The sequence below is a fragment of the Rattus norvegicus genome, chromosome 5 (genome assembly GCF_036323735.1).
Source record: "Rattus norvegicus strain BN/NHsdMcwi chromosome 5, GRCr8, whole genome shotgun sequence".
In the NCBI taxonomy this organism is placed as follows: Eukaryota; Metazoa; Chordata; class Mammalia; order Rodentia; family Muridae; genus Rattus; species Rattus norvegicus.
In genome coordinates this window covers 77,519,881-77,543,381 of record NC_086023.1, presented here as the reverse complement: position 1 = coordinate 77,543,381, position 23,501 = coordinate 77,519,881, and the positions used below count along the sequence as shown (strand labels likewise).

Sequence of the window (23,501 nt, the reverse complement as noted above, 5' to 3'; positions counted from 1 at the left end):
AAAATACTAAGACCAAAATCAACTTAGGAAAGAATGGGTTCATTTGGCTTAATGAACCTCAGCCCATCATTGAGAGAAGCCAAGGCAGGATATCAAGGTCAAGCAGGGACCAGAAGGCAGGAACTAGAACAGAGACCATGGAGGAGTGCTGCTTACTGGCTTGCTGCCCCTGGCCGCCTCAGTTTGCTTATTCCTACAACCCAGAAGTGCCTTCCCAAGGGTGGCATCGCAGAGCCTTCCAACATCAATCATTAATCAAAAAATCTCCAAAGACTTGCCTATAGGCCAATCTGATGAAAGAAATCTCTACTCGATGAGTTATTCCCCTCCCAAGTTGATTCTAGCTTGTGTCAAGTTAACACGTATTACTCTCATCTGTATTTCCTTACTCAAGTGTAAGAAGACAGGTAGTAATTCAGTGACTTCCTCAGTGTTTTCCCAGGAGACTCTGTTAGGTCCCTAGCTGTGGGATGCCTAAGTTGAAAACTATGGGTTGAAAGGATACAATATAGTTGAGCATTTGCAACAGTGTCAGACTCTCTGTAATTGTACTAGCCACACTCCCTGCTTACTAAAAGGGTCAAAATTTTTTCAGATCTTGCCTGCTGTGTTCATTTTATCGAGCCAGTCACTTATAGAGCTTAAGGTATGGCTCAGGAGTAGGACACTTGCTTAGAATTCTGAAGGCCTTGGGGCCAGTCCCTAGATCTTCACTAAAAATGAAGGAATGGAGAAGGAAGAACTGGGAGGAGAGGCAAAAGGAGAGGGATTGAGGTATGTATGAAACTGCAGCTGTCAAATCAGACAGAGTGAATGTGCTTTTTGCCTCTTTCTGCTTTTAAATACGAATCATATTTTTCATGATGTTTGCACTCTTTAAGTCCATGTCCCACCACTAGGGGTACAGACAGCAACCTTTGTAGGGTAAAGAGACTGAACATGGTTTCTGAGGGCTGCAAGTCCTTGTCTCAAGTCTGACACTCCCGGGGTTGGGGATTTAGCTCAGTGGTAGAGCACTTGCCTAGCATGCGCAAGGCCCTGAGTTCGGTCCCCAGCTCCGAAAAAAGAAAAAAAAAAAAAAAAAAAAAAAAAAAGTCTGACACTCCCTTCCCACTGTCTAGCCTTACCACAGGACAGGCAGCTCCATAGCTGAGACCCTACCTCCAATAATAACATAATCCACTAGTCATTTCTTAAATACCCTGCATCTCATACTGGTGCATGGGGTGGGGAGTGTATGTTTCCAACACATTTACACTCATGGAACACAAACTCTTAACCAGCATTGTTTGCAAGGCAGGCAGGTCTAAGTCAAGAACTGGTGTTTCAAAGCCCAAGCTCAAAAGCCACTGGTCCTTTGAAAAGAGAAGCCTTGAAAATGTCTTTGAATAGACACAGTGAAGTGGGAAATGAGCCATGCCTGGATATGGTACATGACACATGAATGTCCCTGGCCTCTTAGGCATCTCACAGTCTCTACATGCCTACGGGAACAGGCAAGGGCCTAGTTTCCTGCCTTGTTTTTCCAGCCTGGCCTTTAGCAGTAGAGCAGAACACATCCCAGAACCCAAAAGTTATTATCGCTACAGACTAAGGGCTGCCCCCTCTCACCCTTAGAAGTCAAGGTCTTGGTGTGACTTTTCTTGCTTAAAAGCAGGAGGTAGTGTGCCTTTCTACTGCAAACGAGAAAGGGAAAAAAGATGAAACTTGATGTTTGCCTTACTATCCATTGCCAAACTGTGAGTTTACTCTTTGTAAATTAATTTTTACTTACCAACACTATTCATCTTCCAAAATTACAATTCAATCTGAGGGCCAGCATTTTCTTGAGAAGGAAAGGATCAAGAACTGTCTACTGTCGTGCTGTGAACATTTCAGGAAGCCAGCTTAGTCATTGGTAAGCAACACCACCAAATCTATTTCTCATTGTGAAGTCAGGCCTGACAAGCTGAGTCAAGAAGGCAATGGAAGAGAGCCTCATCTGTGACTCGTGGTGGCCAGGTATGAGCGATCTCAAAGTGAGGATCTGGAACCGGAAGCCTCGGCATGGTTTGTGAACTTGTTAGAAAGGCACATTTAGCCCTATCTGAGTGCCCCAGCTCAGAATCTATGGGTACAAGAAGGGGACATATGGAGAGTCCGGGGGTTCTGAAGTAAACATTCTCCTGAACATGGGGCAGGGAGGGGCTGGAAATGGTTCCAAGGTTGAGAGTACTTAGTGTTCTCGAAGGGGTCCTGGGCTGATGTCCCAGAACACACATCAGTCAGCTTACAACTGCCTGCAACTCCAGTTCCTGGAATCTGATGCCCTCTGGCCTCCTCCTCAAGCAGCTATATGCAAATGGTGCACATAAACACACAGACACATAGACACAGAGAGAGAGAGAGAGAGAAAGAGAGAGAGAGAGAGAGAGAGAGAAAGAGAGAGAGAGAGAGAGAGAGAGAGAGAGAGAGAGAGAGAGAGATCCGACGATCCAACCTGGGAAGAAGTGACAGCAGATAGGAACCAAGACTGAAGCTGTGTCTTTTCATCTGTATAAGCCCAAACCTAAGACATTATCATGTACTTAGTAGAGTCTTGTAAATGTTGGTCATGTGACTACACACCTGATTTCCCCTAGGATGGCATGGGTGATCAGGAATCTGTTTCTACTTCTACCTGGGGAGGTGGAGGGGGCAGTCAGGGATGGAGGGTGAGAAGATAATGTGCTCAGATCTAACATTCCACTCTACACCCTGCCCTGTGGGACGGCTCAGTATTGTTTGCACTATTCTCTAGCTCAGCGCTTCTCAACCTTCCTAGTACTATGAACCTTTAATGCAGTTCCTCATGTTGTGCTGATCCCCCAACTATAAAATTATTTTTGTTGGGCTGGAGAGATGGCTCAGCGGTTAAGAGCACCCGACTGCTCTTCCAGAGGTCCTGAGTTCAATTCCCAGCAACCACATGGTGGCTCACAACCATCTGTAAAGAGATCTGATGCCCTCTTCTGGTGCGTCTGAAGACAGCTACAGTGTACTTATATATAATAAATAAATCTTTTAAAAATTTTATTTTTGTTACTACTGTAATTTTGCCACTGTTATGAATCATAATGTAAATATCTGGTATGTAGACTATCCGATATTCAACCACCATGAAACGGTCATTGAATCCCCAAAAGGGTCACGACCCCATTGGTCGAGAACAACTGCTCTAGTTCATCAGTGATGATGCAGTGACAGCACACACACTGCATGGTTTCTAGGCAGACATGTCTACAAACTGCTCCTGTACAGACCACATTATGAGCATGAGAATTATATCCAGTACAAATCAGACGCAATAAATGGCGACAGCGGTCCCGATGGAATCTGCTCCATGCTGTGACTGATTCTGTCTCTATTCATTTAGCTAGCAACCCATCACTGTTTGACTTTAAACCTTTGCCATGGAGGCCATGCACAACCATGGAAGAGTCATATGCTCTGAAACTGGAAAGACCTCAGTGTGCAGCTATGACTGCACCACTGCCAATCGGGGGGCCTCCATGAAGATCAGTCTTCTCAACTGTAAGCCAGACTCCTATGGATACCTCTACACAGTGTAAATAGGCTAGAGCACATGAAGTGTTTAGGGTGGCACTTGCCCAAAACAAGGTTCGTGAGCTACTCTGAGAGGATGGTGAAGCCTGACCGTCATGCCTTCATCTCTGTCTGTATAGCCATATGATAACATCTTGGGCATATTCACTTTCTTCCTTTTCTGGTAGTCTTTCTCCCTCTCTCCCTCCCTGCATCTTCCCTTCTTCTCTCCCCCAACTCTTCTGTATTCTTCAACAGCCTAAAAAAAAAAATCATTGTATAGACACCAGGGAAGTTGAAGTTTTAAAAAAATTCCCAGTAGTGTAGGGATTTTCATAGTCGACAATGTTTAACCACAGATGCTAAGGTATGAGGAAGATAATTAACGTGTGTAAATGACTACTGTCTCTTATGAGTCATTAACAGATTGTGTTTAGGCAGATAAGAGATTCTAGAGAAATGACACCGTTCTAACACTCCTGGGTAACCGTCTGAAGGACTCCTGGTCAGGACACTACCGAGACATTCCTAGTTGTGTGTTTGTAACACTCTTCACAACACTAAGGCAATGCAATCGGCCTAGATGGCATGGGTTTGAATGAGAATGGCCCTGTAGGTTCATACGTTTCAATGCTTGGTTCCCAGGGGTTGGAACTGTTTGGGAAGGGTTAGGAGATGTGGCCTTGTTGGAGGAAGTGTGAACTCATTGGAGGAGGTATGTCCCTCCGTCCCTCCCTCCAAATCTCCCTCTGCCTCGTGACTGTTGTGTCAGTGTATAAAGCTCTCAGCTCCTGCTCCAGCCCCATGCCTGCAGGGCTGCCGTCAGGCTCTCTGCCATCAAGGTCACAGACTCTAACCATCTGAATGGTTAGCTCCAAATAAACCCTTTCCTCTCTAAGTTCCCGCAGTCACAGTGGTAGAAAAATAACTAAGACATCTATTGGGCTGGAGAGATGGCTCAGCGGTTAAGAGCACTGACTGCTCTTTCAGAGGTCCTGAGTTCAATCCCCAGCAACTGCATGGTGGCTCACAACCATCTGTAATGGGATCTGATGCTGTGTCTGAAGACAGTGACAGTGTATTCACATACATTAAATAAATAAATAAATCTTTTTTAGAAAAAAAAGGCATTATCAACAAATGAATGGATAAAGAAAATATTGATATGTGTGCACAATGGAATTTTATTGCAGGAAAATGGATGCAACTGGAGATTATCCTGTTAAATGAAATGAGTCAGAGTCAGAGAGACAAACAGCATATGCTTTTCCTCATTTGTGGATCCTGGATTTTATGGAGATATGTGATTCATAAATGGGTGGGTATGGAACAAGAGGGTGGGAGAAGGTTTACAAGGGAATGGATTAGAACTGCAGGAGAGCAGGAACAGGAAGGCGGGTCCTGAATGCAAAGTCATGACGTATATGGAAGCCATCACTGTGTGCTGTGAGCATACACAGATATGAACTGTCTATCATGAAAGAAATGCCAGAAAAGGGAAATAGTCACTCAGATTGCACAAAATAGTTTGATGTAAAAACAGCTCTTCTCACATTTCTCAGGAGATACTCTGTGGGGCATGAGTCCTCATGGCGCCGACCTGAGCAGCCCCACAGAGCTACCCTGGGGAAGAGCTCCGTGTGCCCATTAGCCCACTGTCAGCTGATGCGCAGTCCATGTGTCCAAGGCCTCACTCGTTTCTAGTCTAATTCAGCAGCAGCTGTCATTCAACTTTCCCTTCCATAGTAGATTACCATAACTCAAAACTATCCGAGTCCTCACTGGTGCTTGCCTTTCTAACCATGTTGCCCCTGCTCCAAAGCTTCTCTCCTTGTGACTCTATAGCTCGTAACAATTACCTTAGACAGACTCACACTGAGCCAAGGTCTCCTTAACACCCACTATAACTCTATGAAAGTGTGCTTGGTCAACTTGTCTCTTGAACCACGTTAGCATTTATTCTAGGTCAGCACAAATGTGGAATCAAGCTCATCTGGGTATGAAGAATACAAAGATTGAGATTTATTTTATTAACTAGCAATGCCACTCCATCTTCCTTTACAAAGTCAGCAACTGAAAGGGGCCAGACAGACTTTGGTGATTGTTGGACATATTCATTGTTCTTAGTGCAGTGGGGAAAATACAAATACTATAATTACTGCCTCCTGGTCTAGATCATTGGCAGGGCTGAGAAGGTCATCCACCTAGGTCCTGTCTTTTTGCTAAAAAAGTTCCCAAATAGAGCTTGTGAGATGGTTCATCAGATAAAGGCACTCGCCACCAAGTTCAACTCAGACTCAACTGGTAGAAGAGAACTGACTCTCACGAGTTGTCCTGTGATACACATAAACACACCATCACCACCACAAGTAAATAAAGGTTAACAAGAAGAAAAGGGAGAAGGAGGAGTGGGGGAGGAGGAAGAAGAGGAGGAAGAGGAAGAGGAAGAGAAGAAGGAAGGGAGGGAGGGAGGGAGGGAGGGAGGGAGGGAGGAAGGAAGGAAGGAAGGAAGGAAGTTAGTTCTAAAATCAGAGGATAAAGCATTTCCAAGAGTGCTGCACAGGTGGGTCTGTCAGCAGGGTGAGCAAAGTTGGACCTTCCCAGCATGTTTCTATTGTTTCCTTATTTGACCATTGGCCATACAGCTTTTATGAGAATTGTATCCATGTGACGCCATTTGAAGAAAGGTTTTCAAAAGTTCCAAGGGCATGACTATCCATTTCCTCATGGTCAGCACCTGCTTCTCCCAGGAGTCTGTAAAAGGCAAATCCATGTGCCATAGTAAATCTCCAAGTTTTCTTTAACGTTAAATTCCTTGAGGGGAAACAAAAAGAAATGGTTACTTGAAATCAGATAAAAGAAGGATGCAGGGGGAGGGAATGGGTGCTAAGGGGGAGGATAAGATGCCAGAAATGTCAGGCAGGGGGCAGAGTGTGGACCTCTGTACCATGCCTGGAATGGAATCTAGAACTGTGGCTTCTTCTAGGAACCAGATCTGCCACATTCCTATCAGAATAGCTCTTGGCCCTGGGTAAATGCGGCTTCTCACAGGTTCTGATTTCCCTCCATTGGTGGCAGCCTGAGAACACTCAACTCGCAAATCACACGGCATCAGGATGTAGTTGCTCCTCTGAGCTTCCCATAAGCAATGGCCCTGTTTCCTCCAAGCAGCTGCATTTTGTGGACACTGTGAACGTGAAGCTGAACCTCGTTTCCTCCAAGTTGGTCTCCTATCTCGCCATGAGGTCTCTCCCTCTGCACGTGTTCTTGCCATTGTGAGGAAATTCATCATGAAGCCTTCACCAGAACCCAGCAGAAGCTGCTGAACTGTGAGCTAAGTAAACCTCTCTTCTTAATAAAGTACCTAGCCTTGGGCATCTCATTATTGTCGTAGAAACTCAATATATATAAACAAATAAGATATGTATATACATATATATCTTATATGTACACACACACACACACACACACACATATGTATGTATCTTAGCCTCACCTTCTAAAACTGTGGCTCCTGTTTATTCTACAATCACTGTATTTAGAACACGACCAGCTCTAAAGTCGTCCACACATATTAACGAGAAAGATGCTGCCAAAGAAAGGCTGCCAGGCCTCTCAGTAGAGAAATCCTATCTTAGGAGAGTAAGATATAAGGAAATGAACGCCTTTGAACTTGTAAATACAGAGACTATCTTGCTACTTTGCATGCACCAAGAGAGATCCTGAGTTCGCAACCAGCCTCAACTGCATAAAGTGCTTAGGGAAGTAGGCTTGTTCTAGATATGCCTTTGTGCATAGTAGTTTACAAACCTGAGACTCGGGTCTGAATGGAGTTTTAAGGTATCTAACCTGGGGGAAAATTTTGTTGTTATTTCAAGATAGACATGGTAGTAATATGGGGAGCTAACTGTACCTTATAAATAAATGCCTATCGGAGTCTTTCCACAAAAATGATTGCTGACCATAGAGTATGAATTAGCCTTTGGGGACAATTTCAGACAGGGGCAATAGAAAGGGTAATTAAACTTCAGGGACACATCATTCTTCAGGATGAAGGCAACAGTTTTTAGCATGACCACAGTGCTGTATGTGATTGTACTCCTAGCTACCTCCTCACTCTCCCTCTCCCCCCCCTCTGTCTCTCTCACACACACACACACACACACATACCCACACAGATGCACATACACGGCATATGACACTGGCATTTCATTCTGAAAAATGGTCTTAGCAGCAGATGTCAATAGACAAGTATCAGAAAAACATCACAATCAACAAACAAGTCAGCAATGCAGTGCCAACATGTTTGTAATTCAACTGAAATATGAGCAGGAGCGGGAAGGCGGCTCAGTGGTACAGCACCTGCCTAACGTACGTGAGGTGGTCCCGGGGTTCCTCCAGCACGGGGAGCAGGGTACGGATATACGCAAACAGCTATGATCAAGTACAATGTCATCAGGCAGCCACACAAGCACCAACACTTCCAGGCTCACAGCAATTATAAAAGAGCAGGTTTATAAGACACATCTCAACCTCAGAGAAGATAGGATTGGGTCATCCTCAGCTTTCTGGAATATGACATATCACATTTTGTTGTGAGAACAAGTACTTTAGCGTATATGGAGTGAACAGGTTGTTCCTCTGAAATCTGGGACATGTAAAAACAGATCTTTGTCTCCAAGAAGATATTGTCACCTTGGGCAGGCAGTGTCTGACCACAGTGTCCTTCTCTTTGGGGAGTGTCTATAGACATCTTCCCAGGAGAGTCTAAACAGTCCTCAGACAAAGCCACTCTCTAGAGTGAGGGAAGCAGTCAGGAATCTGGAGACTACCAGGCCTTGCCAACTGTGCAGTGGTGACAGAAGCTATGATGATCTCCTTCAAGTCGCCACATCTAAAGAGGGAGGGGATAAAATATGAGAGAGTGAATGAGTGTCACTCTGGAGCCGTGCCTTTCATGAGTAAGCCTTGTTGTTTCTGGCTGTGGGATTTGGGGCAAGTTATTCCATACTGCTGTGCCTCCATTTTCTTATCTATGCAGTGCCATATCTGTATTTCATGGAATCGATGGTGTTCTTGATCATAACACATATTGTATACCATAAAATATTAACCACCTGACCAAACTAAGGCGCAACTGCCGTACCCTAATGAACTACAATATCGGCATCGTGAAGGCAAAGGGCTTTATCTCCCTGGGGACAAGAATGTCCCCAGAGCCCAGAACACTGCTTGACACCAACTGGGAGCTCAATACCTGGAGCCGAATGACCAAATGTATTTAATAGAGTTGATTATAATGGGTGAGAGACATCACACTGTGGAAGACATGATTCGCAGAAGATGCGACTATAAAGGCAGCTATAATTGCCTACTGTCCCCTTCTCCCTCTCGGCCTTTTAAATACCCCCAGCATGATGAGGCAATTTTAAATGGAAATAAGTTCAAGAAGCTGGAATTATATGATTAATTATGCTCCGCATAAATTTCAATAGTTTATTGGTCTAAGGATGCTCACAGATCACTTAGCAACCGGGAAAGGAAAACAGAGGTGTTCAGGCTCAGTTCATACCTGTTAGCTAATAAGATGAGCATTTTCCCTTTGGAAATTCTAAATAGTTTTCATTGGACTCAAAAAACAAAAAATAAAAAACAAAACAAAAACAAAAAACAAAACAAAAAGTTAGCTGGGAACCAGGGGGTGGGGTTGGCCACCCTTGTCCAGTGTCCTTGTTCCTGGCACTCAGTTCTGCTTGCACCTGTTTCGTCTTTTTCAGAGACTAACAGTCTGTGTCAAGACTCTGTCACTCACCAGCCTTGTGACTGAGAACCAGAGAGGTGGCTTGGGGGTTAAGAGCACTTGTTCTTGCTGAAGACCCACAGGGTAGCTCACAACTATGTATAGCCATTCCCGAGGAATCGGCCTCCTCTTCTGATCTCCACCAGCACCAGCTTACACATACCTGCAGACGAAATGTACACACAAATAAATAAAGAGATAGACGCATAACAAAAACCAGAGGAAGGACACACCAGTACATGGCAATGAGGGGTAATCAAGCAACACCCTGTAAGCAATAAATGCTATATATGTACTGAACGTTTAGTACACCATGTTTTCATTCCCAATAAACTTTTTCTAATTGATTATATGGTAGCTTAGGGCCATCAGCTAATTTATATCACTCTTATGGTCACGTATGCCTCCTCCCAACACTACACAGAGAACCAAGCTTGCATTCCCTGTACACCTAAGCCATAATAGCCGAACAGAGCACTACCCTAAGCGAAGCCGCTGCAGACCCCACCCCCCCGCCAGCCAAGCTTCAGAAAGACAATCTCTGGGTCCCTCAAGTGACCCATGAAGGGTCCCTTTAAGAATGACTCCAAGCCCAAACCCCATGGGAGAGAGACCTCACCGCCTGATCAGGTGGGCACTCCTGAGGCTGCAGAGCGGAGGAGACCACCAGCGCTGCCCACCCCTGCCCACATCCCTGGCCCAAGAGGCAACTGTGTGGGGCCTCTGGGTTCCCGTGGGGGAGGGCCCAGGAGCGGCAGGACCCCTGCGCCTGAGACACCGCCGGAACCTGAAGGAAACAGACCGGATAAACAGTTCTCTGCACCCAAATCCCGTGGGAAGGAGGGCTGAACCCTCAGAGAGGCAGACACGCCTGGGAGACCAGGGGAGGCTGCACTCTGTGCACGTCCAGACGCCAGAGGAAAACACCAAACACCATCTGGAACCCTGGTGCACGGAGGCTCCCAGAAAGAGCGGTGCAGATCTTCCCGGTTGCTGCCACAGCGGAGAGGACTTAGGCAGTACCCCACGAGCAAACTTGAGCCTTGGGACCACAGGTGGGACCAACTTTTCCCCTGCAGGAAACCTGCCTGGTGAACTCAAGACACAGGCCCACGGGAACAGCTGAAGACCTGTAGAGAGGAAAAACTACACGCCCGAAAGCAGAACACTCTGTCCCCATAACTGGCTGAAAGAAAACAGGAAAACAGGTCTACAGCACTCCTGACACACAGGCTTATAGGACAGTCTAGCCACGGTCAGAAATAGCAGAACAAAGTAACACTAGAGATAATCTGATGGCGAGAGGCAAGCGCAGGAACCCAAGCAACAGAAACCAAGACTACATGGCATCATCGGAGCCCAATTCTCCCACCAAAACAAACACGGAATATCCAAACACACCAGAAAAGCAAGATCTAGTTTCAAAATAATATTTGATCATGATGCTGGAGGACTTCAAGAAAGACATAAAGAGCTCCCTTAGAGAACAAGTAGAAGCCTACAGAGAGGAATTGCAAAAATCCCTGAAAGAATTCCAGGAAAACACAATCAAACAGTTGAAGGAATTAAAAATGGAAATAGAAGCAATCAAGAAAGAACACATGGAAACAACCCTGGACATAGAAAATCAGAAGAAAAGACAAGGAGCTGTAGATACAAGCTTCACCAACAGAATACAAGAGATGGAAGAGAGAATCTCGGGAGCAGAAGATTCCATAGAAATCATTGACTCAACTGTCAAAGATAATGTAAAGCAGAAAAAGCTACTGGTCCAAAACATACAGGAAATCCAGGACTCAATGAGAAGATCAAACCTAAGGATAATAGGTATAGAAGAGAGTGAAGACTCCCAGCTCAAAGGACCAGTAAATATCTTCAACAAAATCATAGAAGAAAACTTCCCTAACCTAAAAAAAGAGATACCCATAGGCATACAAGAAGCCTACAGAACTCCAAATAGATTGGACCAGAAAAGAAACACCTCCCGTCACATAATAGTCAAAACACAAAACGCACAAAATAAAGAAAGAATATTAAAAGCAGTAAGGGAAAAAGGTCAAGTAACATATAAAGGCAGACCTATCAGAATCACACCAGTCTTTTTGCCAGAAACTATGAAGGCCAGAAGATCCTGGACAGATGTCATACAGACCCTAAGAGAACACAAATGCCAGCCCAGGTTACTGTATCCTGCAAAACTCTCAATTACCATAGATGGAGAAACCAAGATATTCCATGACAAAACCAAATTTACACAATATCTTTCTACAAATCCAGCACTACAAAGGATAATAAAGGGTAAAGCCCAACATAAGGAGGCAAGCTATACCCTAGAAGAAGCAAGAAACTAATCATCTTGGCAACAAAACAAAGAGAAGAAAAGCACACAAACATAACCTCACATCCAAATATGAATATAACGGGAAGCAATAATCACTATTCCTTAATATCTCTCAACATCAATGGCCTCAACTCCCCAATAAAAAGACATAGATTAACAAACTGGATACGCAATGAGGACCCTGCATTCTGCTGCCTACAGGAAACACACCTCAGAGACAAAGACAGACACTACCTCAGAGTGAAAGGCTGGAAAACAACTTTCCAAGCAAATGGTCAGAAGAAGCAAGCTGGAGTAGCCATTCTAATATCAAATAAAATCAATTTTCAATTAAAAGTCATCAAAAAAGATAACGAAGGACACTTCATATTCATCAAAGGAAAAATCCACCAAGATGAACTCTCAATCCTCATCTTCGGTTGGTTTATATACAAGTGTGCAATTTCTAGGCTTGAAAGTAAAATGATGCTATCTGGTGCTGGATAGAGGAGCCTTATTTTTTATTATGGCAGCTTGCTATTTTTGTAACATGGTGATTTGGTTGAACACAATAAAGTACAGTAGTAACTGATCTCCCCTTCTTCCTGGATGAGTGAGGAGATGATTAAATGTTGATGTCAGCATCCTTGAGCATATTCAGATGAGCTTCTGCTTCTGTTGAAAAGGATGCTGTGTTTGTGGTCCGAAGCTTTGAAGCACTACTTGGCATCTCCTTCCTTGGAGGTCTCACTGTTTAAACATAACAGATTTGATAGCTTGTTGGTAAGGTGAGGTCCAGCTTGTCTCCACTAGGTCATCTTCATGTGAATCCGGTGGTTATACGGTTTTGTTCTAGGGATATTTCATTTTTTTAATAACGGTTTTAGCTGACATTCATGGAGAGAATGAATCCTTAGAACTGTGCCACTAGTGAAAGGAAATCCTGTCTAGAGTATGTTTCTTTACAAAGCTGTGTCACACCATCCTTTGGGCCCTCTGCTGGAAAAGTAGAATCAAGTCTCAAATAATGCCTTTTAAATTGTATCCTCTAGTATTATAGATGTAGGACAGTACTGTATCATACCTCTGTGGATGTAAAATAGCTTGTACCTGCTTTATGATACGTAGTAGTGACCGTGCTAGTAGTAGTGACAGAGCTGTTTTTAATGATGTTGCTCAGAATGTTTTCTTTCCAGATGATGATTGAGAAGCTAATTTTAAAAAAAATGGTGCCAGGTACCACAAGAGTAACAGAACTGTGCTGTTTTCTCGGGTTTTGTTTTTTTACTTTTTTTTTTTTTTAATGGAGTGTGCTGGATGTCTCTACAGTTTTGTTCAGATGACTGCAGAACCTGGAAAAGCTGTTGCTGCTGTTGATGCATAACACACTGCTATTATTGGTCTTTTTATATAAATATAAATATATATATACAGATATATAATTTGAATTTTTTGAAACTTTAGCTGTGCTGTCAACTTTGGAAAAAAGTATCCCCGTTTACTGTGTTGAGTTGGCACTGTACAGAAATTAACAGCCATATTGGTCTAGAAATGTTGAACTTAAGTTTTTTCCATTTGTACAGGGGTAACACACTGTATTAAATATGTAAGGTCTTATCTACGTGGGTTTGATTACAAAAACTAATAAAGTATTCTCTAAATTAAAAAAAAAAAAGAATGACTCCAAGAAGAGCATCTCTCTTGCATCATTCCCCAAGAGAGCTGAGGTCTTGTGAGAGCTGGAGTAGCTTCAAGACACATTCCCACCTTGGGGGCTTAGTGTCAGCGATGGGAGCAGGTGTGGCCAGCTCTCACAGGATCACAGAGCACAGGGTAGGGGGAGGGCGACACAGAGAAACAGGATGCTAGCTCCACACAGCACCTCTGCTCCCCCCCCCCCAAAAAAACAGGCTCCCAGGCAGGCTAATGCAGCAGCTGTCTACCACATGAAGAAATGTTTTCTAAAATATTGCTTATGTTCATGCTGCAAGCCTGCCCAGAAATGTAAATATCCTTCTCCCCTCAGAGAATACTTACATCCTCAGTAACTGTTTCATCCACCCGGCATCCATACAAAAAGAACAAGACTCTGGAAGTAATCATAAACCTTCTCTTCCTCTGGCCTAATGAAACAGCTCGCTGCTTGTTTGTGTTGCATTCATTTAAACAATAATCTTCACCTCATAATTTTATAATCACGGTAATTTCTAGTTCAACTGACACACTTTATGCTAAACTTTCTGATTTCAAAAAAAAAATGATGGGTATATAAAGAGGTTTAACATACTCATGAGCCCTTCTCGCAGCTGGGCTGGTTTTGGCTGTCACTATCAGAACACCCAGCTTGAACCTGTAGAAGCCAATCACAAATCTGAGTCTAGGCATAAGACGGGCTTCTGAGAACCTCGTCAGTGGTCCAGCTCCATCTTCAGTGACATCCAAGGTGTCTTCTACCCTTGCTTTCTGTGTTTATCTGAGGCTGGAAGCAAGATGTCTGAAGGATCTCCTGGAGTTCACCAGTATACACAAAGAAATCTGGAGGTGTGTGTGTGTGTGCTCATGTGTGTACGCACATGTGTGTGTGTGTGTGTGTGTGTGCATGTGCTAGGTGTCAAACACAGACCCTTGACAACGCTAAAGAAGTACCCTACCACCAAGCTACACTCCCACCCCAAGATCAGTTTTTTTAATTTATTGATTTATATTTTAGATTTATTTTTATTTATGTATTCGTGTCTGTATCTGTACATGCCATATGGACAAAGACTCCTATAGAGGCCTAAAAAGGTGGAGCTAGAGTTACGGACAATTGTGAGACACAAAGTGTGGGTATAGGAACCCCAACTTGGGTTCTCTGGAAGAGCAGGAAGTGTGTGTGTGTGTGTGTGTGTGTGTGTGTGTGTGTGTGTACAGTCATGCCGTGGTGCAAGGGTAGAAGACAAAAGACTTGCAGGAATTGGTTCTCTCCACCATGTGGTTTCCCAGGGATTCAACTCAGTAATCAGGATTGAGAGCACTGAGCCCTTACCTGCTGAGCCATCTCGTTGCTTCCCAAGGTCGCTGTTTTAGGTAGGTCTCAGGGATAGCGTAAATTTTTCCAGACCCTTGAAGCAAACGTTCCTCTCATCTCATTGGCCCAGACGGAGTCACGTGCTTAATCCTGAACTAACCTCACTGGAATCTGTACAGTCGCCAGTAAGGAGATTATGTAAACCACACCGGTTCCCCAACTCACCAGCCTCCACACAACACCAAAGATAAGTGACAGATGCCGAGGAGACAGTGGGATAAGCCCTGGTGCCCTGCCGCCGCTGCTGCTGCCGCCGCAGGTACCTGAACCCCATAATTCCGTGTTTGAGAACCTTAAACTCTTGATGGAAGACAACAGCTATTACCCTCCAGCTATGCTGAAGCTACTACCAGGAGCCTTCTTGTCTCCACCATACCTGAGGCAACGGCTTTGGACAGAGGCAGCTCTCATCTCATGCTCCTGTGTTAATTGTCGGTAGTTGGGAATCTATTTTTCTAGAGAACTAGGAAACACCTGAGTGGCAAGGACTGGCTAGTCTCCAGGAGCAGTAGTGCTGATAGCGACAGGACACCCAGGCATGGAGTTCACAAAGTACAGGAAGCTTGGATTATTTTGTTTCAGGTAACTAATAAATAAATTCAGTATACGTGCTCTTTGCTCCCAAACTAGGACCGTTTCCAAGCCTACTTCTAAGGAATTCTGGGAGAACACACCACGCAATGTAAGCTGCTGTCACTCACAGTTGGGACCTTTGATCATGAAGAGCTCAGCACCCACTCGAAAGACCTGAGCGTGTCCTCCAGCAAGGAGTCTGTCACAGAGCAAGCACAGAAAAGCAAGCGGTACCACCTCCCAAAGTCTAGGTCTGACAATAGGGTTTCTGAGAGTTTCTGTCTGGTCCCTGGTGGAAGGAAAATCTCGGCCTCAACCGAGCTCCACTTAAAATAAAAGCAACTCTGGAATTGTATGTGACTTCAGGATTGATTACAGAGCTAACAGGAGGGTTAAGAAGGTAAAAATGCTACACAAGCCTAAGAACTTGAATCCAGGTCACAAACTCAGTGGTGAAAGGACAGAACTATCTCCCAAAAGTTATCCTCTGACCTCCATGTGCACACTCACACAGGCACATGTGCACACACGTGTACACAATGCCACACACATACAATAATAGTAACAAATAAAATAACATTAAATATTACCCAATTCTGACATAGACAAAGCCCTCTGCTGGTAGGATTTTTCCTGTCCTTTGATCTGTTCTGATAAATAAAACCAAATTCCTCTCCTATGAAATAATCTTACTATTGTTTTTTTTTTTTTGGTTCTTTTTTTTTTTTCGGAGCTGGGGACCGAACCCAGGGCCTTGCGCTTCCTAGGCAAGCGCTCTACCACTGAGCTAAATCCCCAGCCCCAATCTTACTATTGTTAAATGTAAGAATGCTGAATTATAAAGTCATTATCAACATTTACTAATATTGTTCACTTCTACATTAGACTATATTGTTATTAACTGTCTTATTTCCCAAGCATGATCTATCTCCATGTCGAACGGAAGGCCAGTGCTAATTCGCCCGTTGCCACGGCAGTGTAATGAGGCAGCTTAGTTTTCTGAATGGCTGTGGACTGCAAATGCTGTCCCATCTGCTCTCCCTAGATAATGAAGGAGGCAGATTGCATCATGAAATCCCTACCTTGGTGTGGATGCCAAAGACTGGTGGGGATTTGGGACTGTCACCTATTTTGGCCTTTTGAATCGGAGTTCTCACCATATAGTCTAGGATGACTTTACACTCACGATCCTCCTGCGACCGCTTCAAAATGTTAGAAGTACAGGCATAGAACTATGCCTAGCATCCGGAAGCTTCTTGCCCAATATTTTCGGTAGTTGGTGAGGTTGAAGGTGGTGTTTTTTAAGAAGACTTGGCCTCTGCAGACTCTCCAGCTCTCCTCTGATAGCCAGAGCTTTGCCCATTGCTCTGGAATAGAACATGAAGCAACGATTCCTATAGCAGTTAAGAATTCCAAACACAAGAGCTCAGCTGTACATTGGTAAAGCGCTCGCCATCACGGCATGAGGACCTGAACTGGAACCCTGGGGCCCACATGGAAAAGCCAAGCATGGTGCTTGTGCATGTATTACTAGGGCCAGGGAAGGCAGAGACAGGTAGAGACAGGAAGACCCCTGAGGCTTGCTGTCCAGCTAATGTAACCACTAGCAAAGTCTTGGCCAGTGAGAGACCTTGTCTCAACATATGTGGTAGACAGCTTCTGAGGAATGTCTGAGGTTGACCTCTGGCCTATGCATGCACACAGGTGTACACACACACACACACACACACACACACACACACACACACACCCAAAAAAAAAACTTTTAAACAAACCAAAAGAGTTCTTATAGTTTTTAATGTAAAGCTAATTCTTTTAAATCAAAATTAAAACCAAATAAATCAGGGCTGAACCTGGATAGAAAGTTGTTGGCATTTTTATCTTACTTTAAACACGTCTTTAAAGCGTGTGTTATCAGGGGCTGGAGAGATGGCTCAGTGGTTAAGAGTACTGACTGCTCTCCCAGAGGTCCTGAGTTCAAATCCCAGCAACCACATAGTGGCTTACAACCATCTGTAATGAGATCTGATGCCCTCTTCTGGTGTGTCTGAACAGCTACAGTGTACTTATTTATAATAAATAAATAAATCTTTAAAAAGTGTGTGTTATCTATTGTTTGACTACAGCCATTTTATCATAATCTCTTCTATCCTTGAGATTATGATTACATCATTGTCCTCTTCCCTTTTCTCTCTCCAGTTCCTCCATGTGTCCCCCTGCACTGTTTTTTTTTTTTTTTTTGGTTCTTTTTTTCGGAGCTGGGGACCGAACCCAGACCCCCTGCACTGTTTTAAATTGATGGCTTATTTTCTTTAATTGCTGTGTGTGTGTATGTGTGTGTGTGTGTGTGTGTGTGTGTCTGTGCGTGTGTCTGTGTCTATCTGTCTGTGAGTGTGTCTGTGCGTGTGTCTGTCTGTATGTATGTCTGTGTGTCTGTGTGTGTCTGTATGTATGTCTGTGTGTCTGTGTGTCTCTGCGTGTGTGTGTCTCTGTGTCTGTGTGTCTATGTATGTATGTCTGTCTGTGTGTCTCTGTGTCTGTCTGTGCGTGTGTCTGTGTCTGTCTGTGAGTGTGTCTGTGTGTGTGTCTGTATGTATGTATGTCTGTGTGTCTCTGTGTGTGTGTGTCTGTGTGTGTGTCTATGTGTGTGTCTGTCTGTGTGTCTCTGTGTCTGTCTGTGCGTGTATCTGTGTCTATCTGTCTGTGAGTGTATCTGTGTGTGTGTTTGTCTGTATGTATGTATGTCTGTGTGTCTCTCTGTGTGTGTGTGTGTATGTGTGTGTGTGTGTGTGTATTCCTAAACACACAAACACAAACTGCTCAGTCTGTATAACTTTACTTGGACATTTATGCTTTCAGAGCTGACCATTTGGTATTAGATAACCAACACGAGGCTCTTTTCTGGAGAAGACTATTTCTCCCACTCTCGGCATGCCTTCTGTAGTAGTCTAGGTCTGAGGAGGCATCGTGGGCTTTTCCCTTCCACATTAGCATGTCCGTTGGTGTCTTTTATACTCAGTTTGGTCAGCACAGAAAGGAAACCATGAGGAAAGACAAATTGGTGGGTGATATTAACATAATTTAAGTTTTATTGTATTTCCTATTGCTGGTTGAGTTAGAATACTTTCATTCAACTAAACCTTTTTCTTTTCTGTTTCTAACCACTTAGGGTTTTGCTTTGTTTTGGGGCATCAAGGACGGAGCTCTGACTCCCATCCTGGTCAAGTGCTCTACTACAGAGCTAGTTCCCTGACCCGTGGCATGGTCCTGTTGTCATTGTTGTTGTTGTTGTTGTTGTTGATGTTGTTTGCTTCTTTACCACAGGGTCTCGTGGAGGTAAGGTTAGTCTCTAACTCAGTAGGTCCTGGAGGATAACCTTGAACCTCTGATCTTCTTGCTTCAGAACAGAGAAACAGCTGTTTTGTGTTCCCCTCTGTGGCTCCCAACCCGAACAGCAGAGATGCGCGTTACCACTATGGACTGGCCTGCTCTACCACTCCCTATACACAGCTATTAAAAGCTTCCCGTATCTTCCACTCCACATCATCTCTGCTTGTGTTCGTAAGCAGCAACTCCCTCCTTTTTGTTGTTAGGTACTCAACCCTATGGGCACATCAGCTTTATTACTGTTTCATCTCATGATGGACATTGAGTCGTTTGGGACTCTGATGAGCAAGGTAGTAGGAATATTCATAGGCAGTTGTGTGTGTGGCTGCATTCCAAGTTCTTTGAGGTAAAACCTAGAATTAGGATTACCATGTTACATGGCAAATGTGCGTGTTGCTTCATTTGAAAACAAAAACAAATGTATGTGGAAAACTGTTTCCCAACATAGTTATGAAATTTCGCATTCCTATCAGGATTGTGTGATTTCCAGCTAGTCTGCAATTATAGTGGGGGTTTTTTCTCTCTCTTTCTATCTAAAATTTAACCTAGCCTACTAAATGCATATTAAATCTCAATACAGATTTAATTTGAAATCACTTGATGGCTAGTGATGTTGAGCAGTTTTCTGACCTTATGCATATTAGTTATACATACACACTCACACATACTCTACACACACACACACACAGAACACGTACTCACACAGGCACACATACACATACTCTACACACACACACAGAGACACATACACATGCACACATACATACACACACTCGCACATACTCTACACACACACACTCACAGAACACGTACTCACACATGCACACATACACACACACACAGAGATACATACACATGCACACATACACATACACACACACATATTCTACACACACACTCACAGAGACACATACTCACACATACACACATACACATACATACATCCCCCCCGACACACACCAAAAATGTGTGTCAAGCTTTTACATGCTGCTTGTCTTAGTGAGTTATGAGGTCATTATATATTCTGCATTAAAGTCTTGTTAGATGCATGCATTAAGCAGTCTTTCCTAGTCTGTGATTTGCCTTGTCACTTGTTCGTAGACAAGGACCAACAGTTATTAGTTTCATTTTCTTGATATGACAATTTCCCAGTGGAACATATATTCTTCACAACTCTCTGTTAGACATAAAGTGTTCTCTCTCTCTCTCTCTCTCTCTCTCTCTCTCTCTCTCTGTGTGTGTGTGTGTGTGTGTGTGTGTGTGTGTGTGTGTGCACATTTCTGTGATGGTCCAAGTTCATGCAGTTTTCACCTTAAAATACATAATGTTACTGGGAATATTGGCATGAGCCTTTAATCCCAGTACTCAGGAGGCAGAAGTAGGCAGATCTCTGTAAATTTGAGGCCAGCCTGGTCTACATAGCTAACCAGGGCTGCATAGTAAGACTATGTCTCAAGAAAAAGAAAGAGGAAAAAAAGAAAGAAAGAAAACACTTAGCCCTGCAAGTATGCCCCCTTATGTGCAAATTAGTTTTAACATCTAAAGAGTTAACATTTAAAGTACCGACAATGGAGTTATAACCTAGCATATCAGGTTTGTTTTCTGTTTTTACTGGTGATCTGAGAAGTGTGAAGGATCCAGGAATGGGCTCGACAGTGGTGCTGGTGTCCTTCTCGAACAGAGCCTATGAATCACATCCTTGAACTTTAACCCCCACCCTGTTAAGCAGGAAGGATAATATCTGCAGCCTCAGGGTCACTAACAGGAACAGCGAGGCACACCCAGCTCCTTCTGGTGGCAGCAATTGTCTTCACATGCCTGTTCCTTTTCCTTGTACCCCATTCAGTGTTACTTTCGGATTCAGTTCATGTCACTTCACATTTGCCTTCTACCCAACTGTCCTGCTGAACAAGTTTTTAAATTTCTTGTATGCTGGACTCTTCCTGAAAACCTCAAGGTCAGGGTTGATCCAACTGTAATGAACTCGATGGGCTGTTTGGTCAAACGCAGATTCCAAGGCCCTGTCTTGACAGGCCATGCTTCTCCCTCAGAGTGGCTGAGGACTCACCTAGCTTCCTCGCTATGCCGTCAAACATGAGAATCACGAGAGAAAGACCAGTTTCATAATTTTTGAACCAAATTTGAAGCAAGCTTTAATTAAATACTGGCCAGGATGATAGAGTATAGCCAGGAAGTTCCCAGAATATGGCAAGGAGTCACATTTACAGAGGCATATAGAAGCAAACCCATAAGGCCGCCATATTTCCCAACAGGTGCAATCTGGAGCAAGCCTATTTCCTGCAGAGAAACTGGGCTAGAGAAATCCAAGCCTGGACTACCTTTTGGTGAGGGAGACATCCCACCAGACACAATTGAGATGGCACTTCTGGAACAGACAGCTTTAAGACTGGGCAATGCATTCCTACTTGGATTTAAGTCAGTTTGCGCTAGATCTCCTTGCAAAGAGGAATACTGCTCAGTCCATGGAGCCAATTCCTCCAAGGAAAGTCTTTCCATCCTCCTTCCCTCTTGCCCCACACTGCTCTGAACAAATGAATCCTCCATTCCTGGACTCATGAAATTCTTCTGACGTCACTGTCCAAACAGAATTATCACTTCCTAACAACTAAATTTAAGGACCATTTTCCATGCCCCTGTACACAGGGATCTTACTGAAGGACAGGTCCAGCTCACTGTTTTCCCACCCCTTAGGAAAAAAAAACAGCCCCTTTCCTCTGAGATTCATGTTACAGCACCTGTGGTTTTTAGTTTGGTTTTGTTTTCTTTTTTCTTTTTTTTTTCTTTTTTTTTTTACAAACTTCCTGATTACTCAGGACTAACACCTGTTTTACAGTTTCCCCATCCATCCACCCCAGCCCTCTACCCTTATCTCAGACAGATGTCATTCAGTATAACAGCCTGCCATCAGTTCCCATGGTGCTAAGCGGCAAGCACGTATCTCAGCTCGTTATACAAACAGTATTGTAGCTCGAACCTTCAGCGAAAGGTGGTATTATCCTCATTCCACAGGGGAAACTGGGGCACCGAAAAGCTAAATAAACTGCCCTAGAATAGCACAGCTACTTGAGTGGGGGGTGCAGACAGGAGAGATAGCAGAGTGGTGAATCTTAACACACACTCTGATCTCCCAGTTCCTCATTCTCGTATTTGCAATGTCCTCCACGTTTACCCCATGTGTGTTAGCACCGTACAGGTGCCAGGGGAGTCAGGACTTCCCTAAACAGAATCAATGGGCATCTGAAGGTCTGTGGAGATGTGTCAGCTGAGGGAGGGACCCTTCCAAGTCCTACAGGTCAGTGTTCGGTGTCCTTGCTAGACAGATTACCAACTACCAAAAAGCCAGGAATCTGAAAAGTAGCTGGACAGAAAAGACCAGTAGCTGCAAAGAAAGTTAATAGACTCTGCTCCTCTGCCTGGGGGTCCTGTCTGTCTCAGTTGCCCTCTTAGGGAAGGCTAAGCACCCTCAGGGCAGCATCCACCCTCCGTCTAGGGCTATGTTCACAATGCTCCTTCCTGTCAACATCCTCACTCATTCATTACTCACGTTCCTAAGCCCTTTAAAAACATCCCACAACTGGTTCAAAGGTTCTGGCTTTCTTGTTTTGAACCAAGGAAGCCAGTGGGTAGGGTAGGGTGGCTGGAAAACAATTTCAGCATCTCCAGTACCTCATCTCCGGATGCAGATTTAGCTAGGTTAGCTCTGCTCCACAAACTCAGGCTAGGCAAGTTCCTCCCAGCATGCTGGCTCTGGCCAGTCTCCACCTCAGCTTCTTCAGCAGAGGGGCACTCCAGGCTGCACAAAGACACCTTAACCGTGTCTTAGCTTCCACCACGCTGCCCCGTCCTCCTGCACACCACCCCAGTAATCATTGACAAACACGCTTCCTGGGGTCTCCCAGGCAGAAAATTCTCAATGCTTATATACTGTCATTGTAAATACAAGGCAGGCAAATTCAGCAAGGCCCCACACGGCACCACGCAAGCTTAATTAGCGCTCACGATGACTATAATTACAATAATTTATTGAGTGCTTCCTTATGGGCCAAGCGCTGTCCTGGTCCATTTTCAAGCTCTTTAAATCCTTCAAGACAACGCTGGGAGCTGGACGATCCGATCTCTATCATGCCTGCATATGCATGGGGCACAAAACAGGGGCTCTAAACGGCTCTGTGCCTCTCCGGTAGCAGGTTCACTTGTTAAAGTTAAGAAATATGAAGGAGAGGCGAAAGAAGTGGCAAAGAACTACCCAGAAAGTTAGCGAGGGCGCTCACTGAGATACTTCCTGGTCATCGTTACTCAGCACTTTGAGGCAAACCGCAGCATGGCCGCCCTAGTCGAAAGATACACCTCTGCCTGGGCAGTCCTAGGGTTGTCCCCAGCCCCAGTCTGGAAGTATCTGACTTAGATTTGTTTGGGGCATGGTCAACGTGATTCCAGAGGGGCTCTACTGTGTGAAAGGGAGCCGCGATCTACCTCCGGGCACCGTGCGCAGTGAAAGTGTCCTTGGGGCAGCTGGACACACGGTTTCCAAGGGGTGAGAGCAGGACAGCGTCTGGAGCCTGAAGAGCCCGAAGCTGCTTCAGGCGCCTGCGCTAGCTCCGCCCCTGGAAACCAAGGTTCTGGTTCCGCGGCTTAGAGCACGGCAGCCAGGAGCGAGGCCAGCACTAGGACAGTCCCTGAGCTGCTCAAGTGGCCTGTTCTGGCCCCGCCCCTTGGAAACCGCCCCACCTTTTGGGGGCGTGGTCTGGGCGCGGCCTGCCGGGGCG

At 44.5% G+C, this 23,501-nt stretch overlaps 2 long non-coding RNA genes across 3 annotated transcripts; one reads left to right on the top strand and one right to left on the bottom strand.

Moving 5' to 3' along the window:
* Positions 1 to 5,558: 5,558 nt before the first annotated feature.
* Positions 5,559 to 23,331, bottom strand: LOC102556461 (uncharacterized). 2 transcript variants are annotated; one of them, XR_001837964.3, is made up of 3 exons: positions 23,209 to 23,331; positions 9,377 to 9,527; positions 5,559 to 6,378 (listed from the first exon to the last, which is right to left on the bottom strand). It is a non-coding gene; the product is annotated as an uncharacterized LOC102556461 (long non-coding RNA). The 2 variants fall into 2 exon arrangements; XR_005504783.2 differs by lacking the exon at positions 23,209 to 23,331 and adding an exon at positions 14,713 to 14,805.
* Positions 14,835 to 15,682, top strand: LOC134478983 (uncharacterized). The gene is made up of 2 exons (XR_010051819.1): positions 14,835 to 15,013; positions 15,385 to 15,682. It is a non-coding gene; the product is annotated as an uncharacterized LOC134478983 (long non-coding RNA).
* Positions 23,332 to 23,501: the final 170 nt, after the last annotated feature.